The sequence below is a fragment of the Muscardinus avellanarius genome, assembly GCF_963383645.1.
Source record: "Muscardinus avellanarius genome assembly, chromosome: 20".
NCBI classification, from domain to species: Eukaryota; Metazoa; Chordata; class Mammalia; order Rodentia; family Gliridae; genus Muscardinus; species Muscardinus avellanarius.
Window position 1 is genome coordinate 4209984 of NC_137806.1, and position 17919 is coordinate 4227902.

Sequence of the window (17919 nt, forward strand, 5' to 3'; positions counted from 1 at the left end):
TTATAATTTATTTAATAAATTTAATTATATATTTAACTATAAATTATATAATTATAATATAAATTCTATATAGTTATAAGTTATATAACTATATATATTTATTATATAAATGAAACTATAGCCAGGTATGGTGGCACACGCTTGTAATCCCAGTACTTGGGAGGCTGAGACAGGAGGATCGCACAGGTTCGAAGCCAGCCTCAGCTACTTAGTGAGGCTCTCAGCAATTTAGTGAGACCGTTTCCAAATAAAATATAAAATATATATGCCTGGGAGTGTAGCCCAGAGGTAGAAAGCTCCTGGGTTCCATCCCTAGTACCATTAAATAAATAAATAAATAAATAAATAAATAAATAAATAAATAAATCTGTCACTCTTCTTTCTAAATAATACATGTAGAGGTTAAACAAAAGATACTGTTAAAACCTGATCCCTCTTCAGCCACAAACCCAGCCTGGGACTTTTGAAGGGACAGGCAGAAAATGAGGTGCCTGGCAGGATGCTCGGGGTGACCAGTGAACAGCTGCCTCAGCAGGGGACCCTGGGGGCCAGGTCAGGCCTGCAGTGTAGACAGAGGGAGGAGGGATGCTCTCTCCAGGGGGTGCCCAGCAGGGGGGAGATGAGAACCAAACCTAGAGGAATTCCCGCCCCCGCAGGTATTTATTGGTGCCCACGTGACCATGGGGAGACAGAAACACAACAAAGGCTTGAGCAAGGGGGGAGGAACTGCTGGACCCTAGCGGAGCTGAGGAGAGGGGCCAGGGAGGGGAGAAGAAGTCTACGCAGAAAAGACCTGCCAGCAACTCAGCAGCTGCACAGCGACACCAGGGGCTGACAAGACAGAGAGAGGACACAGATATGGAGAAGACATTTATGACAAGCCAAACCCTTCATCCAAAACCCTTGAAGTCTGACGTATTCCTGAATTCAGAGCCCTGTAGGGTTCACATGTAATGACACTGGAGGTTCACGCCAGCGCGAGAGGACCGTCACCAATCAGGATTGCTGCAGCAGCTGGCGGTGGCCCACCCTGTAACCCCAGTAGCTTCCACAATTTAGCAGGACCCTGTCTCAAAATGAAAAAATAAAATAATCCAGGCATGGGGACACATGTCTTACAGACTTCCCAAGATTTGGAGAAAAATAATTGCAGGTTTGAGGACAGCCTCAGCAATATAGCAAGACTCTGAGCAACTTAGTGAGACCCTGCTTCAAAATAAAAAATAAAAATAGGGCTGGGGTGTCGCTCAGAGGTAGAATGCCTCTGGCTCCAATCCCCAATACCACAAAAGTAAAAGTAAAATTAACTTAAATAGTCCTGGGGGTGTAGCACAAAGGTAGAATGCCCCTGGATTCAATACCCAATACAAAAGTAAATCTGATTAACTTTGAACCCTCAGCACAGGGCCTAGTAGCTGGCATACGCCACATGTCCAATAGCCTTGCTGCACCGAGTTCAGCCAATAACTGCGCTGCGCAGGCCTGGCCAGCGTCTCCACGTGGCTCCTTCTGCGGCCCAACCTCCTCCAAGCTCCAGAATGACCTCTCTATTGATATGCAATCGGCGCGTCCCATTTCTCCCCCTAAATCCGAACTCAACGGCCATCTGTTTGTTCTGGTATTCTAGCACTAATTGCCATTCCTGATTTTGTTTGCTATGTTTGACCTGGTATTTTAGAACTAACTCTTAATTGTGTTTGTATTTAATATGGATAGCACCTACGGCAAGAGCATCAGGAGTGCTATATATAAATGTAGATTTTGTTGGACTTCACTCCAGACCTCAGAAACTTGTCCAACCTGGTTCTACTGGGAGGAGGTTTTCCATCGGGGATTAGGAGGGCTTCCATAGCTTCCTAAAGCTGGACTAGTAAGGAGATTGACCCACACACCAAGCTACAAGTCTACGGAACAGGGGCTTCAAAACACCACTGCAAATAGGAGCAGACCCCACACTATTCTGTAACTTTTTTTCTTTTGGGGGGTTCTGGAGGCTGAACCCCAGAGGCATTCTACCTCCGAGACTCAGAGCCCTATTTTTTTTTTCTTGGAAATAAGATCTCAATAATTTCTGAGGCTACCCTTGAACCTGGGATCCTTCTGTCTCAGCCTCCCAAGTACTGGCATTACAGGTGTATGCCACCACACCCAGCTATAATATTTTTTAATTTGGCTTTTATGAACTGAATGAACATTTTGCATCAAAAAGTGCCACCTTAACTAGGTCTCTCTTTCACACACACATATACATATTATACTATATATTATCATGTATATACATATATGTGTGTGTATATGTATATATATATATATATATATATATATATATATATATATATATATATATATGCTGGTTATTGAATCCAGGGGCATTCTACTCCTGAGCTACACCCCCCAGGCCTTTTTGGGGGCTTGTTTGTTTGTTTTTGGCAGTATTGAGGATTGAGCCCAGGGGCATTCTACCTCTGAGCTATACCCTCAGCCCTATTTTTTTATTCTTTTTTTTTGAAACAAGGTCTCACTAAGTAGCTGAAGCTGGCCACAAACCTGTGATCCTCCTGTCTCAGCTTCCCAAGTACTGGGAATATAAGTGTGCACCACCATGCTTGGCCCTTTTTGTTATTTGCTTGTTTGTATTTATCTACTTATTTATTTATGATACTGGAAGTTGAACCCAGAGGCATTCTACCTCTGAGCTCTGCTCCCAGCATATTTTTATGTTGAAACAGGGCCTTGCTAAATCACTGATGTTGGTCTGGAACCTGGGATTCTCCTCTCTCATCCTCCCAAGTATTGGGATTATAGGTGTGTGCCATCACTCCCTGCAACTATGACTATTTAAAGTTTAAATTTTCAAGGACTATCTGTGTGTGTGGGGGGGGGGGTGGTACTGGGGGTTGAACCCAGGGGCATTCTACCTCCAGGCAACAACCCCAGCTCTTGTGGTACTGGCGTTCCTGGAAACCCTTCTACCTCCAGGCTTTACTCCCAGACCTATTTTATATTTTTATTTAGAAACAGGGTCTCTTAAGCCAGCGAGGCTGGCTTCGAACCAGCGTGATCCTCCTGTCTCTGCCCCCAAGCCACCACGCCCGGCCCCAGCCCTATTTTTATTCTTTTATTTGAAACAGGGTCTCACTAAGTTACCGAAGGCCTCACTGAGTAGCAGAAGCTGCCCACAAACCCCGATCTTCCTGTCTCAGCCCCCAAGTACTGGAATTACAAGGGTGCTCCACCACGCCCAGCTTCGAGGACTATCTTAATCTGCCTTTTCAAGAATGATTCAGCGTGAGCCGGGCGTGGTGGTGCACGTTTGTAATCCCCGCGCTTGGGAGGCAGAGACAGGAGGATCGCGCAGGTTCGAAGCCAGCCCCGCGCGCTGGCTTAGGAGACCCTGTTTCCAAATCAAAATGCAAAAATAGGTCTGGGAGTGTAGCCCGGAGGTAGAAGGGCTTCCAGGAACCCCAGTACCACAAAAAAAAAAAAAAAAAGAATGATTCAGCGTGGAAACATTCTGCCATTAACCCGTACATAACTGGTACAACTTTTTCCAAATAAGCTATCCCACTTCCAAGAAGTGTCTAAATCGATTAGTACAATAAGATTTCAGATCCTGTCAGAATCCAAGAAAGCACCGTTAGCACAGAGAGGACCTGGGCGACGCCCCGCGCAGGGCCACCGAGCGACCCAGCCAAACCCCCCGCCGTGCGGCTTTCAGCCCCTCTGGGTCCAGGCCGCAGTTTTGAACTTCTCACCCCGACCCATTCCTTGGGCCACATTCTTTGCAGATCTCTCGCCCTCTGGCTTTTTCCAACATTGCCCACTTCTCCATTTCTTCTTTCCCCTTCTCTGGAGTTGGCCATGGGATCACCTTCCTCGCTTAGACCTTTAGGACCGTGGCCCCCCTCCGCCATCTGTGACTGGATGAACGAATGGGCTTGGTTCTCTACCCCCTCTTAGGCCCTGATTTCACCCGATTGTGTTTCTGGAACAGTCCCATAGGTTATGTATGTGTGCAGTGTGAGGGGCATATTTGGTTCTCATCACTGGGGACAGAAAATACTTGTCATTTCAGGGATTCTCATATCTTTGATGACTTATTTAATAACATTCTTTGTAGCACAGAGCTGGTCATGAGAAATTACTAACAGTCTCCATTGGTGGGCATGGCTAGGCCAGAGAAATACTACCCAATTTTTTATATTTTATTTTTTTGGTCATACTGGGGGTGGAACCCAGAGGCTTTCTACCTCCGGGCTATAATCCCAGACCTATTTTATGTTTTTTATTTGGAAGCAGGGTCTCACTAAGTTGCTGAGAGCCTCACTAAGTAGCTGAGGCTGGCATTGAACCTGCGCAATCCACCTGTCTCAGCCTCCCAAGCACAAGGATGACAAGCGTGCGCCACCACGCCCAGCAATACTACCCATTTTATTATGAAGCCCCCATCAATGGTATAGGTGAAGAGAATTGCCATGTTAAGAAAGATATTATTACATATGTTATCTCGCATGTATTACCATGAGATTGAACAGAACTTTTATTTGTTTACTTATTTTGGTGGTGGTACTAGAGATTGAACCCAGGGGCATTCTACCTCTTAGCTACAATCCCAGTCCTATTTTATTTTTAATTTTGAAACGGGTTCTCACTAAGTTGCAGAGGGCCTCACTAAATTGCTGAGGCTGGCGTCAAACCTGCGATACTCCTGTCTCGGCCTCCCAAGTACTTGGATTCCAAGCATGCCCTACCCCACCCAACTTGAACAGGACTTTTGTTGGGGGTGCTCTGAGAGTAGAAACCAGGGGCTTCCTACCTCTGGGCTATACCTCCAGCCCTATTTTATTTTTTATTTGGAAACAAGGTCTCACTAAATTGCTAAGAGCCTCACTAATTAGCTGAGGCTGACTTTGAACCTGCAATCCTCCTGTCTCAGCCTCCCAGTACTGGCATTACCGGCGTGTGCCACCACACCTGGCTTGAACAGGATTTTTCTAACTCTGGCTTTTAACAAACCAGATGTAGAGATTGTAGAGACTGTGAACTAAAACTCCAGTCTCTGTTCACACTGGGTGTAGGTAGCGTCATGACAAATGTGACCAAGAAAAGTTGGTAGGAGGCAGAGAATGGGGACCAGAAGCCTGTTCAAGGGCCCAAGATCAAAGTAAGAGGGGAACCAAGGCTACGGGGGCTTAACTCCCAAAGCCACAGCCAGCAGGAAGCAGTAACGAAGGAAACCAGGAGGAACCGCGAAGTCAGCAGGACGAGCCAGGAGGCAGAGGCTGGCCCGGGCAGTTTAGGGAGACCCTGTGTCAAAATAAAATATGAATCAGGCTTGGGGGTGCACACCTATAATGCCAGTACTTGGGAGGCTGAGAAAGGAGAATCCCAGGCTTGACCAGCCTCAGCAACTAGGGAGTCCCTCATCACTTAGCAAGACTCAAAACAAAAAAGTGACAAGGGCTGGGGACGTAGCTTGGAGGTAGAACGCCCCTCGGTTCAATCCCCCGTACCACAATAATAAAATAAAATAGAATAGAAAAAGGGAGCACCCCTGGTCCAATCCCCAGTACCACTGACACTCCCTCACACAATGTGAGATCTGCCTGTGAGACCCGCTGGAGGAGGAGTCCAGGAAGGCAGGAAGACACCTCCAACTGTCTCTGCCCCCAGCCCCATAAGTTTGCCTGCTCCGGCCCAGCCGCAAGCCCACCAAAGGCAAAATACACGGCTGCTTTGCTCTCCCTCCCTCCAAACACCCCATAAAATGCCCCAAGTCTGCAAGGAAGTGGCTCCTCACCCTTGCGGGCTTCTCAGTCAGTTGCCTCCTTCCAGGTTTTGTGTTTTTTTGTTTTGGTTTGTGACAGGTTGGGTCCCTCCCCGCGGGGGCGGGACCTTAGAAAAATAGGAGAGTGTGCTGAGTGATATCGAGGCAGGCGATGTCGCAAGAGGGGCGTTCTATGCGTAGCCCCACCCACAAGACATAAACCTTAAAAGGAAGGGCATTTCCCTTCCAGCGGCAGAGGATCTCAGAGGTCTCTAGGAGCGGTCCAGCCCCTATCCTCGAGAGAAGACTACATTAAAATTCTTTTCGGTGCACCCGGTCTCTCTTGACTTTTTACTGCGCCAAAAACCTACCATCTGGTGCAAAAACCCAGGACTACTACTTTATTTTAATTTAATTTTTAATTTTTTTTTTAATTTTCTGCCACTGCTGCTGCGGCTTGCTCTGGACAAGCTTGGTGGAAACCTCTGCCTGGATCCACCAGGGTGCTAGATCCGCTGGGACCGCTCCCACCCCGCCTGGCGCTCCAGGACCACGCTGCCGCTGCCGCACCCTGCCTGCCCAGACCGGAGACCATAGGCCACCCTCCCCAGCCCCGCGCTCCCCATCTTCCCAGCCCCGCGCTCTCCGGGAGAACCCATGGCCATCTTCCCCTGCCCCTGCGCTCTCTTCCAGAGAGCCGAAGGCCATCTTCCCAGCCCCGGGATCTGCCTGAGAGCCAGCTGCCAGGTTCCCCCGACATACCCGACATACACTTAGAGCCGACGGCCATCTCACCACCCAGCCAAGCCCCAGCAGCCATCTTAGACCTCATCCAGCCCTGATTCCACCCAACAGCTCCACAGCGTGCCCTCCCGGCTCAGCACTTAGGTTTCAGTGAGCACTGGCTGATAACACCTTGGACAAGCGGGTTCCAGCTTTTAGCCTCTTCCAGACTTGGGCTCACAGCTGTTAAAAAAAACAAATATTTGGTTCCCAAGTTCTCCAAAGGTACCAGGCTGCCCTATGGTTGTGTAAAGGGAACGGAGACGGCCTTCTCTAACACAACCACACGGTTTCTGGACGTTAGGCAGGATCTTGGGACGCCAAATTCCTGTTTTCATCCTCACCCACTGACCAGTCATGGGGGGAAGCCAGTCATCTAAAATAGACTCCCAATCCTCACTAGGCCGTGTTCTGGTTAATCTCCAGACTCTAGGTTTATCCGGGGAACTGTGCCCCGAGCGGCTCATATTTTTCTGCACAAAAGTCTGGCCCACTTATGAGTTGGGTAATGGTTCTCGGTGGCCTGAGATGGGTATGTTAGATCTTAAAATGTTGACTGATCTCAGTAACTTTTGCAAACAGGCAGGTAAATGGTTGGAGATTCTGTGCAAATAGGCTTTTCTGTGTATGTGTTCCCGGCTTTCCCTTTCCACCCCTCCTGACTCTACTGTTTGAGTCATGCTGACTGGGGATTCCTGTCAGCCGCAGCTGCCATCTTGGTCACCATATGGCAACTCACAGGCATGAAGTGGTGGCCTTTCTGGGTCACAGGCCTGCTATTTTGCTAACTCAAGGTCCCCATTCTGTGATGACATGTGGATGCCAGAGTCTGACCTGGCCAAGTTGCAGGCCCCATTTCTTGACCCTGACCCACAAAACCTCAACTTACCACCGCGGTCATCATCTTATTCCAGGGCAGCCTCCCTTTCTAACCCACTCCTTTCTCCCCTACCTTTCTCCCTTAAGGGACCAACCCTTACCTCCCCCTCCCCTACCCCTACAGGTCACCCTACCCATCCCAAAGACACCCCCCCACCTTCTCTTTCAGCCCCTCTTCGTGAGGTGGCTGGTGCAGAAGGTGTGGTCCAGGTCCATGTTCCTTTTTCCCTTCCGGACCTTGCTGAACTTCAAAAGAGACTGGGTTCTTCTTCTGCCAATCCCTCTGGTTTTATTAAAGAATTCCAACATATTGTACAAGCATATGATTTAACTTGGCGGGATCTTCATGTCATTTTAACCTCCTCTTTAACTGCAGACGAACAAGATCATATTCTTAAGGCTGCCAGGGAACAGGCTGATCAGGCTCACCTAACCAACCCACAGCTCCCTACCGGAACAGCTGCAGTTCCTTCTGAGGATCCCCACTGGGATTATAATGACAGGGGTCAGGGAATAATAAAGAGAAATCACATAATACTATGCCTTCAAGCTGAGCCCAGGGTAACTCCAGGTAGTGGGTAAGCCAATCTCCTTCTTGATTGATACAGCAGCTACCTACTCTGCTCTCCCTTCCTTCTCAGGACCTAGTTTTCCTTCCCAAATTGAGATTCATAGGATTGACGGCATGCTCTCAAACTTCCCCTTCCAATAGATTTGGTTGACCCTATAGTATGGGATACCAGCACCCCAGTTGTGGCAGCCCACCACACCCCATTCCAGATTGTCCTACGTGACCCCACTATTTTCCCTGCCTGGTCCCAGTTTCCCATATCCCTCCTTCACAGACGTGGGCTTAAACCCATTATTTCTCATCTCTGGGCCCAGGAACTGCTTATCCCTACTAATCCCCTTTATAATATCCTCATTCTCTCAGTTAAAAAGCCTAATGGGACCTATAATGATGCAGTGGTCCCAATCCACCCAGGTGTCCCTAATCCCTATACCCTCTTATCTCAGATTCCCCCCAATACCACCCACTTTTCAGTGCTCGACTTAAATGGAGTGTTTTATACAATATCTCTGCATCCTGAGTCGTACCCCCTTTTTGCCTTCACTTGGGAGGACCCCGATACCCAGGTTGCTCACAACTAACCTGGAACGTCCTCCCCCAGGGTTTTCGAGATAGCCCACAGCTCTTTGGACAGGCTCTAGTACAGGACCTCCTCCAGTGCCCCTTGGAGCCCAGTTCTCTGTTACAATATGTGGATGACCTTTTATTTTTTAGTTCCCCCCAGAAGTGTCCAAACGGCACACTGCCCTTCTCCTTAATTTTCTTGGAAGCAGGTTTATAGGGTGGCCCCACATAAAGCCCAGTTATCAGTGCCTGAGGTGTGGTATTTAGGCCTACATCTCATCCCAAACACCCGAGGACTAACTGTTGACTGGGTCAAGGCTTTACAAGACTTGCAGCCGCCCACCTCAGCTGACCACATCCAAGAGCTGCGAGCATCATGGCCTGAACTCCTGCCACTAGCTCTGGCCTGTGTGAGGGCCACCCCTTGAAGCCCCACCTTTATGAGCCCCTTTGAATTGCTATACAGTTGCCCTTTCCTGCTTAATCACGCTCTCCCTTCAGATCCCCTCCTTTGTCTTCCTATCTTCCTTACTTGTCTTTTCTCAGGCACCTTCTTAGGGAACATGCTGACCAGTATCTTCCCCAACCCGGGACTGAAAAAGCAGCTCCACACCCTGAAGTCAAGGCCCTTAAGCCAGGGGATCAAGTCCTCCTCAAGTCACTTCAACCAAAACATCTCCAACCATACCATGGTGGCCTGGGCCCTTCACAGTGATCCTCACCACACCTACCGCAGACAAACTGCTGGGGGACCCCAACTGGCATCATCTTACCTAGCTAAAAAGGGCTCCGTTACCACAGTCCCATGACAAATTCTCTTGCACAGTGTTGGGGCCTACTAAGCTTCGTTTTTCTTGGCATAATTCTCTTTGATGTTTTACTTTAGCAGATCCACTTGTTCACATACTACGGTGCTCTCCCTCTTCAGATGCCATACTGTCATAACTCCTCGTCTGCTAAAGTCTCCTCGAGCACACATCACCAAGCTGTCCAGGGTAACCTCTGACTCACGCCACAGCCATACTCCCACCTGCCCACTTCTGGAGAACCAAACCTCTCCCGGCCGAGGGGCCCCCTTACGACGCCCCTTGACAGCAGGAAGTAGTTTAAGATTCAAATCCCCGCCAATTATCACCAAAAGGCCGGGATGACAGGTTGGGTCCCTCTCCGCAGGGGCGGGACCTTAGAAATGGAGGAGACTGCTGGGCGATATCGGGAGAAGGCAATGTTGCAATAGGGGCGGCGTTCCTATGCATAGCCCCACCCACAAGACATAAACTTTAAAAGGAAGGGCATTTCCTTTCCAGCGACGGAGGAGCTCGGAGGTCTCCAGGAACAGTCCAGCCCCTATCCCCGAGAGAAGACCACATTAAAATTCTTTTTGGTGCACCTGATCTCTCTTGCCTTTTTACTGCACCAAAACCTAACAATATGATGTTAGCTTGGCATGGTCGTTCATACCTATAATCCCAGTCACTTGGGAGGCTGAGGCAGGAGGCTCACAGGTTTGAGTCCAGCCTTCACAATGTAAGAAGATTCTCGGCAACCTAGCAAGATCCTGTTTCAAAACAAGGAATTTTTTTATTTTTTATTTTTGCAGTACTGGGGATGGAACCCAGGGGCATTCTACCTCTGAGCTACACCCCCAGACCTATTTTTTAGTATTTATTTGGAAACAGGGTTTCACTGAGTTAGAGGGCCTCACTAAGTAGCTCAGGCTGTCTGCGAAGCACAATCCTCCTGTCTCACCCTCCCAAGTACTGGGATTACAAGCGTGCTCCACCATGCCCGGTTTTAAAACAAGGAATTTTTTTAAAGGGCTGGGGGTGTAGCTGGAAGGTAGAATGCTCTAGATTCAATCTACAGTCAAAAAAAGAAAGCAAAGGTGCTGCTGCGGACTTCGCCCCGACGACCTCAAAGTGCCCTTCCGTCCTCAAAGGGCAGTTATCACAGCCACAGGCCAGATGCCAGGGCCTCTCTGCGTGACTGGCCTATGTTCATCTCACAGAAAGCGCGACTTTTAAAAGTTAAGTCTGATTTTCCACTTTGCTCTGACCTTTAGGAAACGCAGAACCAAATCTGGGGGACTTTGAGCAACGACTCTGCCCCTTTCAGTCATTCAGTTCGTTGCAAATACACTTTGCTAAGTGTGATCTTAATATGCCGAGTCTAGACCAAGGGTCAGAAAACCGCAGCCCACAGGCAAATCTGGCCAGCTGTTTATTGTTCCATTAAAAATGCTCTGGCCCCCTTAACACAGTAGCAGAGCTGCAGCAGAAACTGGATGGTGTCCGGCCAAAGACCTTCACTGTCTGGCCCTCTACAGAAAAGGCGGCCATCCCTAGCACCACATTTATTTTATTTAAACTTATTCTCTTGCCTGTTACCCTGTTATGTGTGGTGATAAAAAGCCAGAGAACAAGACTGCAAAGACAAGTCTGTTTGTCTTCAAATTTAGAAAATAGCCTGATATTTATTTATTTGTTTATTTATTTATTTATTTTGCGGCACTGGGGATGGAACCCAGGGGCATTCTACCTCTGAACTACACCTCCTGCCCTGTTTATTATTCTTTATTTTGAAACAGGGTCTCACTAAGTTGTGGAGGGCCTAAGTAACTGAGGCTGTCCGAGAACTGTGATCCTCCTGTCTCAGCCTCCCAAATGCTGGGGTTACAAGCGTGCACCACCACACCGGGCTCTGATTTTTTTTTTTTTTTTTGCAGGTCTGGGGATGAACCCAGGGGCATTCAACCTCCAAGTTATGCCCCCTGCCCTCTTTTTTATTCTTTATTTTGAAATAGGGTCTCACTAAGTTGCAAAGGGCCTCACTAAGTAGCCGAGGCTGTCCGCGAACCGTGATCCTTCTATCTCAGCCTCCCGTATGCTGGGATTACAAGCGTGCGCCACCATGCCCGGCTTGATTTTTTTTTTTTTTTAATGGTACTGGGGATTGAACCCAGAGGCATTCTACTCTGAGCTACACCCCCAGCCCTTTTTATTTTTTATTTTGAAACAGGATCTCACTAAACTGTTGAGTGTCTTACTAAATTGCTGGCCTCAAACCTGTGACCCTCCGGTCTGAGGCTCCCACGCATGGGCTTGCAGGCACGCAGCACCACCTGGCAAACAGCCTAATACTTAGGAGAGGCCAGGAGGGCCACCTGACTCAGTGTAGCTCTCAGCAACAAAAACGTACAACAAGCTCTGCAGGACATTGGAACTCCCCTTGGGCTGTTAGCGTAGATACTGTGCCCAACACAGCAGGAGTTTCCTCAGAGTAAAAGGAGCCATCTTCCCTCCACACTGGATTTCAGTCTGGGGCCTTGAGAGCCTCTTTCCAACACCTCAGAAGTGTTATCCTCCTTACAGGCGTGTGTGTGTGTGTGTGTGTGTGTGTGTGTGTGTGTGTGACTAGAGACTGAATCCAGGGGCATTCTACCTCCAGGCTACACCCCCAGTCCTATTTATGTTTTTGTTTTGAAACAGGGTCTCGCTAAATTTCGAGAGCCACACTATGTTGCTCAGCCCAGCCTCGAACCTGCAATCCTCCTGTTTCAGCCTTCCAAGTACTAAGATTACAGGTGTGCACCACCACGCCAGCTTCTTACTGTTGTTACATTTGTTGTTGTTCCTGACGCCTCCAAACAGTCCCTTGTCGGCAAGTCCCACTAGAATCTACGAGAAGTAATACAGGGCAGAGAAGAAAGGGCGCCCTGGCCAGGCCGGCCCGCGAGCTGCAGGCCTCTGCTGTTCCTTCCCATTCAGTGCGGATTCACCCTGGAAACCGGACCGAGATGACGACAGTGATGAGAAATAAAAGCTCCACCTTTTTCATAATTAAACCCACATGTCGGTGACAATCAATGCTGCGCGTCTAATGCCCAGACTTGTTTTCTCTTCCCAAAAAGTGAAAAGCAGGTCCAGCTGTAACTCAGTAATGCGCTTAAATCAAATGCTTTGCTCCTCATGACTTAATGAGGAGCAAAACATTTGCTTTCCAAGGTATTTGGTTCTCTCTCCCTAAAAGCCGTCTCATTTATCTCTCCGAACATCATTGTCTTTCTAGGGAGGCTTTCATCAGAAACTATTAATTTAAGGCTTTGTTTTGGATAAGAGGTCTTTATATATATATATATATATATATATATATATATATATAGTGGTACTGGGGTAGAACTCAGGGGTTTTCTACCTCCGGGCTATACTCCCAGACCTATTTTATATTTTATTTGGAAACAGGGTCTCACTAAGTTGCTGAGAGCCTCAGTAAGTAGCTGAGGCTGGCTTCGAACCTGTGCAATCCTCTTGTCTCAGCCTCCCAAGCGCGGGGATTACAAGCATCCGCCACAACGCTCGGCTTTAAGAGAGTTTATTTTTTATAAAAGCTCCATTTTAATTTTAATTTTAATTAACAAGGCGCTCCGAGGTCTTACCTCAAAAAACCCTGAAATGGCCACTTAGATGGACATTAAGGAGACCCAGAAACCAGCGTATCCTCGGGCGCACACGCTGATCCTATTAGTGTCTCGCGCTGCCTGTCAGGCTGCGTTGAAGAAAAATTTGTATGCTGTGGGTTAAAATAAATATCAGGTCTCTGAAAAACTCATGAAGAAGTAACTTAGGGACTTTTCGTCCTGAACACTATTCAAGCCGTCAGCAACTGCAGTTGTACTTTTATTTATCGTACAATACTTATCATGTGTATAATTAAGAAAAGCATCCCTTTTATCTGTGTTTTAAGGGACTCCTCTGTTTTACTATTTAGCTAAAAAAAAATGTTTTACATTTTCCTTTTATTCTTTCTTTTGTGTTTTTTGTTTGTTTGGTGGTACTGGGGTTCTTGGAAGCCCTTCTACCTCCAGGCTACACTCCTAGACCTATTTTTATAGTTTTTTTTTTTTGTTGTTGTTGTTGTTGTTGTTGTTGTTGTTGTTGTTGTTTTTGTTTTTGAAGCAGGGCCTCTTAAGCCAGCGCAGCTGGCTTCGAACCTGCGCGATCCTCCTGTCTCCGCCTCCCAAGCATGGGGATAACAAGCGTGCGCCACCATGCCCGGCTTTTTTGTTTGTTTGTTTGTTTGAAACAGGGTCTCACCAGGGTGCTGAGAATCTCCCTATGTTTTGCGCTGTCCTCAAACCTAAGATCCTCCTGACTCAGCCTCTCAAGTACTGAGATCACAGGCATGTGCCACCATGCCCAGCTAATGTTTTATACATTTTCTAGTAAATCCTAAGAAAACTCACCAAGGTGCCTACCTTGTGAAAACAGAAGCTCGTTGACATCAAGTGTAAACTCTGGATAAAAAGAGTTGCTTCGTTTTGTTTCTTTGAAACATAAGAGAATTCCTTGCATCCACAGCTGCTCTTCCACCCACACAGGGAAACCTGGAGGAACTTGAGAATCAAAGGCACCCGCATTCCTCTTTGCCACAAAGTACTCACACTTGGCAAACTGCACAGACAGGAGCCGGACAGCAAAGGACAGCCTCTGCAGGAGAAATTCCAAATCTCCGTCCCGGGGGGAGCCTGACTTAGCAGCGCCCGCTTTGACAGAGTCGGCGGAGGAGAGCCCTTCTCTCCAGGAGGACTTTGATGTTCCTTTAAATGGTTTCTGCATCCAGTCCAACCGAATGGATGTGGAATTATATTTATTACAACCACGAGGATGTGCAAATTTATTTATAGTATAAACGGCCGGAGTCCTGGCTGTCAACATCTTATTTTCCTGGAGTGCCTTAGGAGCCGGGAATGTTTTGTTTTTCAAGCTTCCACCTGGAGAGCTAAAGCAACAAACTTGTCCAGGAGAAGACAGTGGGGCAAACGGTGTTGTTTTGCAATGTTTCCACAAGCCTGCCTTTTAATTGCCCGTGCTGGAACTTAACAGGCTAATGAATTCTCATTCTCTCTCTCCTCTCTCCTCTCTCCTCTCTCCTCTCTCCTCTCTCCTCTCTCTCTCTCTCCCTCCCTCCCTCCCTCTCTCTCTCTCCCTCTCTCTCCCCCCCTCTCCTCTCTCCTCTCTCTCTCTCTCCCTCTCTCTCCCACTCTCTCCTCTCTCTCCTCTCTCTCCCTCCCTCTCCCTCTCTCTCTCTCTCTCTCTCTCTCCCTCCCTCCCTCCCTCCTCCCTCCCTCCCTCTCCCCCTCCCTCTCCCCTCCCCCCCCCACAGGGCTCCTGAAGTGCTAGAAACCAGAGTCGGCTTTCTGTGAAGACCTAATAGATGCTGACAAAGCAGTTTGGAATAAGGAATTTATTTTGACTGGCGAGGTAAATCTTCAGAGTTTACATTCAGATGCAAGAGGAAAGAAAGCAAGAGAGGATTAGCCCATCTGGGAGATGACATTTCTTGCGTGTTTGAAGTCACTTGTGAATGGGAGAACTGGGCTGATTGGAAACCCTAAATTGATTTAATCTGTTTGCATGCGTGTGCAGCAGCAGCTGCACTGACCCAGTCTACTTTGAACAGCTTCAGCTTCAAGGGTTGGGGCTTAGAAGGGGCTGGAAGAAGTGGCGGGGCCTTGCGTGGTGGGGAAGGGACTCGGCTCTCAATTGCCGCCCCCCTCATGGAAGCCTGGCATTCTCTGACAGGACAGGGTTCCCTCTCACACCACGGTAGACATTCCCACACTTGAACATTGGGCCTTGATTTAAAGGATAACTTGCCAAGTGGAGTGAACATGTGGGAAGGAAAGGAAATTATGATCCCACGTCTTTTCCCACTAGCACAGCTTCATTAGGAAAGTATCCTGCAGGGTCAAGAGGAAGAGGGGCAGAAGGGTTCCCGCTGGCCATGGTGTCTTAGCGTGGCTGGCACTCAGGTGATCACAGCGGCTCGTCCATAAAATATAAGCACTCCATAGCCTGTAGTTTCCCTATTGGTGTTTAGGGTTGGAGTTTCTTTGGTGCTGTGTATGCATCGATCTGTTCAAACCCTTGAAAATAGCCAGGAAGAGATGGCCTGCGCTCTTCCGTAACTCCACCTGAGATGAAAACCCTGCATTTCAGCTGGGTGTGGTGGTGCCGCCTAGAGTTCAAAGCCAGCCTCTGCATCATAGCAAGACTCAGCAACCTAGCAAGACCATTACAAAGTAAAAAAAAATCAAGCTGGGCATGGTGGTGCACGCCTATAATCCCAGTACTTGGGAGGCTAAAACAGGAAGACCTCAGGTTCGAGACAGCCTCAACAACGTAGAGACTCAACAAGCTACCAGGACTCTGTTTCAAAACAAAATATAAAATCAGGCTGGGGATGTAGCTCGAGGTAGAATGCCCCTGGATTCAAAACCTCAAACTAAGTAAACAGATGAGATAGTGTAACCACTGAGATGTGGTCCTGGGTTCTTGTTCTTAGCTAGTTTAGAAAAAATAACCAGAACTACATTGCTGCGAGCTTAAGCAAATGATTATTACAAAGGTAGAAAGAAGGGACAGAGCAAAGCACTGCGTCAGAGGGACGCAGTGAAGTGCCTTGAAGTAAGACACTGGGGTCTCTGAACACATAACACTTACGAAAATTTATCTCCGTCCTCCCAGCCTACTTAGCCAGTAGTCCTCTTTTACATCAAACGCAGGCCCACCAGCTATCTCTGCTATGTGAGCCTTTTTTTTTCTTTTTCTTTTTCTTTCTTTCTTTTTTCTTTTTTTTTTTTTTTTTTTTTTTTTTTGGTGGTACTGGGGTTCCTGGAAACCCTTCTACCTCTGGGCTATTCTCCCAGACCTATTTTTATACTTTTTTATTTGGAAACAGGGCCTCCTAAGCCAGCGTGCACGGCTGGCTTCGAACCTGCACCATCCTCCTGTCTCCGCCTCCCAAGTGCGGGGATTACAAGCACTGGGGTTTTATTTTCATTTTTAAAGTTTAAAGCATGTATTGTCCACCTGTGTCCTTGGTGAGGTCTCAGCTTTTCCTTATCTCTATCTACTAGAAGTTACTTACTATGTTGAAAACTTGTTTTAAAATAAAGGAAAGAAAGACACAGGAATACAATCTTTAAAGGATGAAGGTTAGCCAGGCATGGTGGCGCACGCTTATAATCCCCGCACTTGGGAGGCTTAGACAGGAAGATCGCACAGGTTCGAAGCCAGCCCCAGCTACTTAGTGAGGCTCTCAGCAACTGTTTCCAAATAAAATATAAAATAGGTCTGGGAGTATAGCCCAGAGGTAGAAAGCCTCTGGGTTCCACCCCCAGTACCACCAAAAAAATAAAATAAATGATGGAGGTTTGGGGAGCTATAATTGTTTTGTTATTAGTAATTAATATACATAATTTAATTTTTTAATTAAATATACATAATTTGTTATTAATATACATAATATAATTTGTTATTAGTAATTTATATAACTTGCTTTTTATCTTTTAACTTTAAACTGTTGTGAGTCTATATAATTCTTTCTAAGTGTAGGTGTCTATGTTTTAACATTCCATGTTCAGCTGGGCTAACAGCCCACTTTTAGCTGACCAGGGTCAACCCTGGCTGCAGCCCTTGGCTCACAGCTTAGAGACAGAGAAAAGGATTTCATTGTTTGCCTAAGTATGAAAACTTGTTCTTATTAGCAATTAATTCTGCCCTTATTAGCAATCAATACAGGCTCCATCCCCATCAGATAGGCTGAGGGTTGTAGCTTGGAGGTAGAATGTCCCCGTAGGCTCAATCCCCAGTATCACACAGAAAGAAAGAAAGAAAGAGAAAGAAAGAAAGAAAGAAAGAAAGAAAGAAAGAAAGAAAGAAAGAAAGAAAGAAAGAAAGAAAAAAAAAAACTATACAGTCCCAAGCAGGACACACAGTATCTTTACAGTACCAATACTGGAGTGCTCACAGGTCAGTTTTCCAAGGCTCATCAGGTTACTCACAGGATAGCAGGTGAGCTGGCTCTGTCTCACCAGTTGCCAATTCAGGGAGGCCTTCTGCAGCCTGACCCGCAGAGGCGCACTAATAGACCACTGCCAAACTCCCCAGTGAAGGGTGAAACTTGCTTCTCAAGGCACCGTGTTCAGGAGATCGGAAAACATAATTCACTCCTGACTTGGTCAGGAAGAAAATCAGGCTAGCTAGAATTCCAGAAAAGGAAGTGCTTGAAATTAAGGAGTCAAGCGGTGCACACCTGTAATCCCAGCACTTGGGAAGCTGAGACAGGAGGATCCCTGGTTTGAGGACAACCTCAGCAACTTAAAAAGACACTCAGCAACTTAACAAGAACCTGTTTGAAACTAATAAATAAAAAAGGGCTGGGGGTGCAACTCAAAGGTAGAATGCTCCTGGGTCCTGTCCCTATTACCAAAAAAAAAAGGAAGAAGAAAATGGCAACATGTGTTCCCAGAGTGTCAAACCCAGCCAGAGCCAGGCGTGGTGGAGCACACTTG

The 17919-nt window shown here is 47.3% G+C and overlaps 1 pseudogene across 1 annotated transcript in view; it reads left to right on the plus strand.

Moving 5' to 3' along the window:
* The first annotated feature begins 1429 nt into the window (after nt 1-1429).
* The window catches only part of LOC308277727 (large ribosomal subunit protein eL31-like), a 106272-nt pseudogene continuing 89782 nt past the window's right edge, over nt 1430-17919 (plus strand). The window contains exons 1-2 of the transcript in view: nt 1430-1618; nt 7554-7628. The product of the transcript in view is annotated as a large ribosomal subunit protein eL31-like (transcript). The remainder of the gene's footprint in view (nt 1619-7553; nt 7629-17919) is intronic.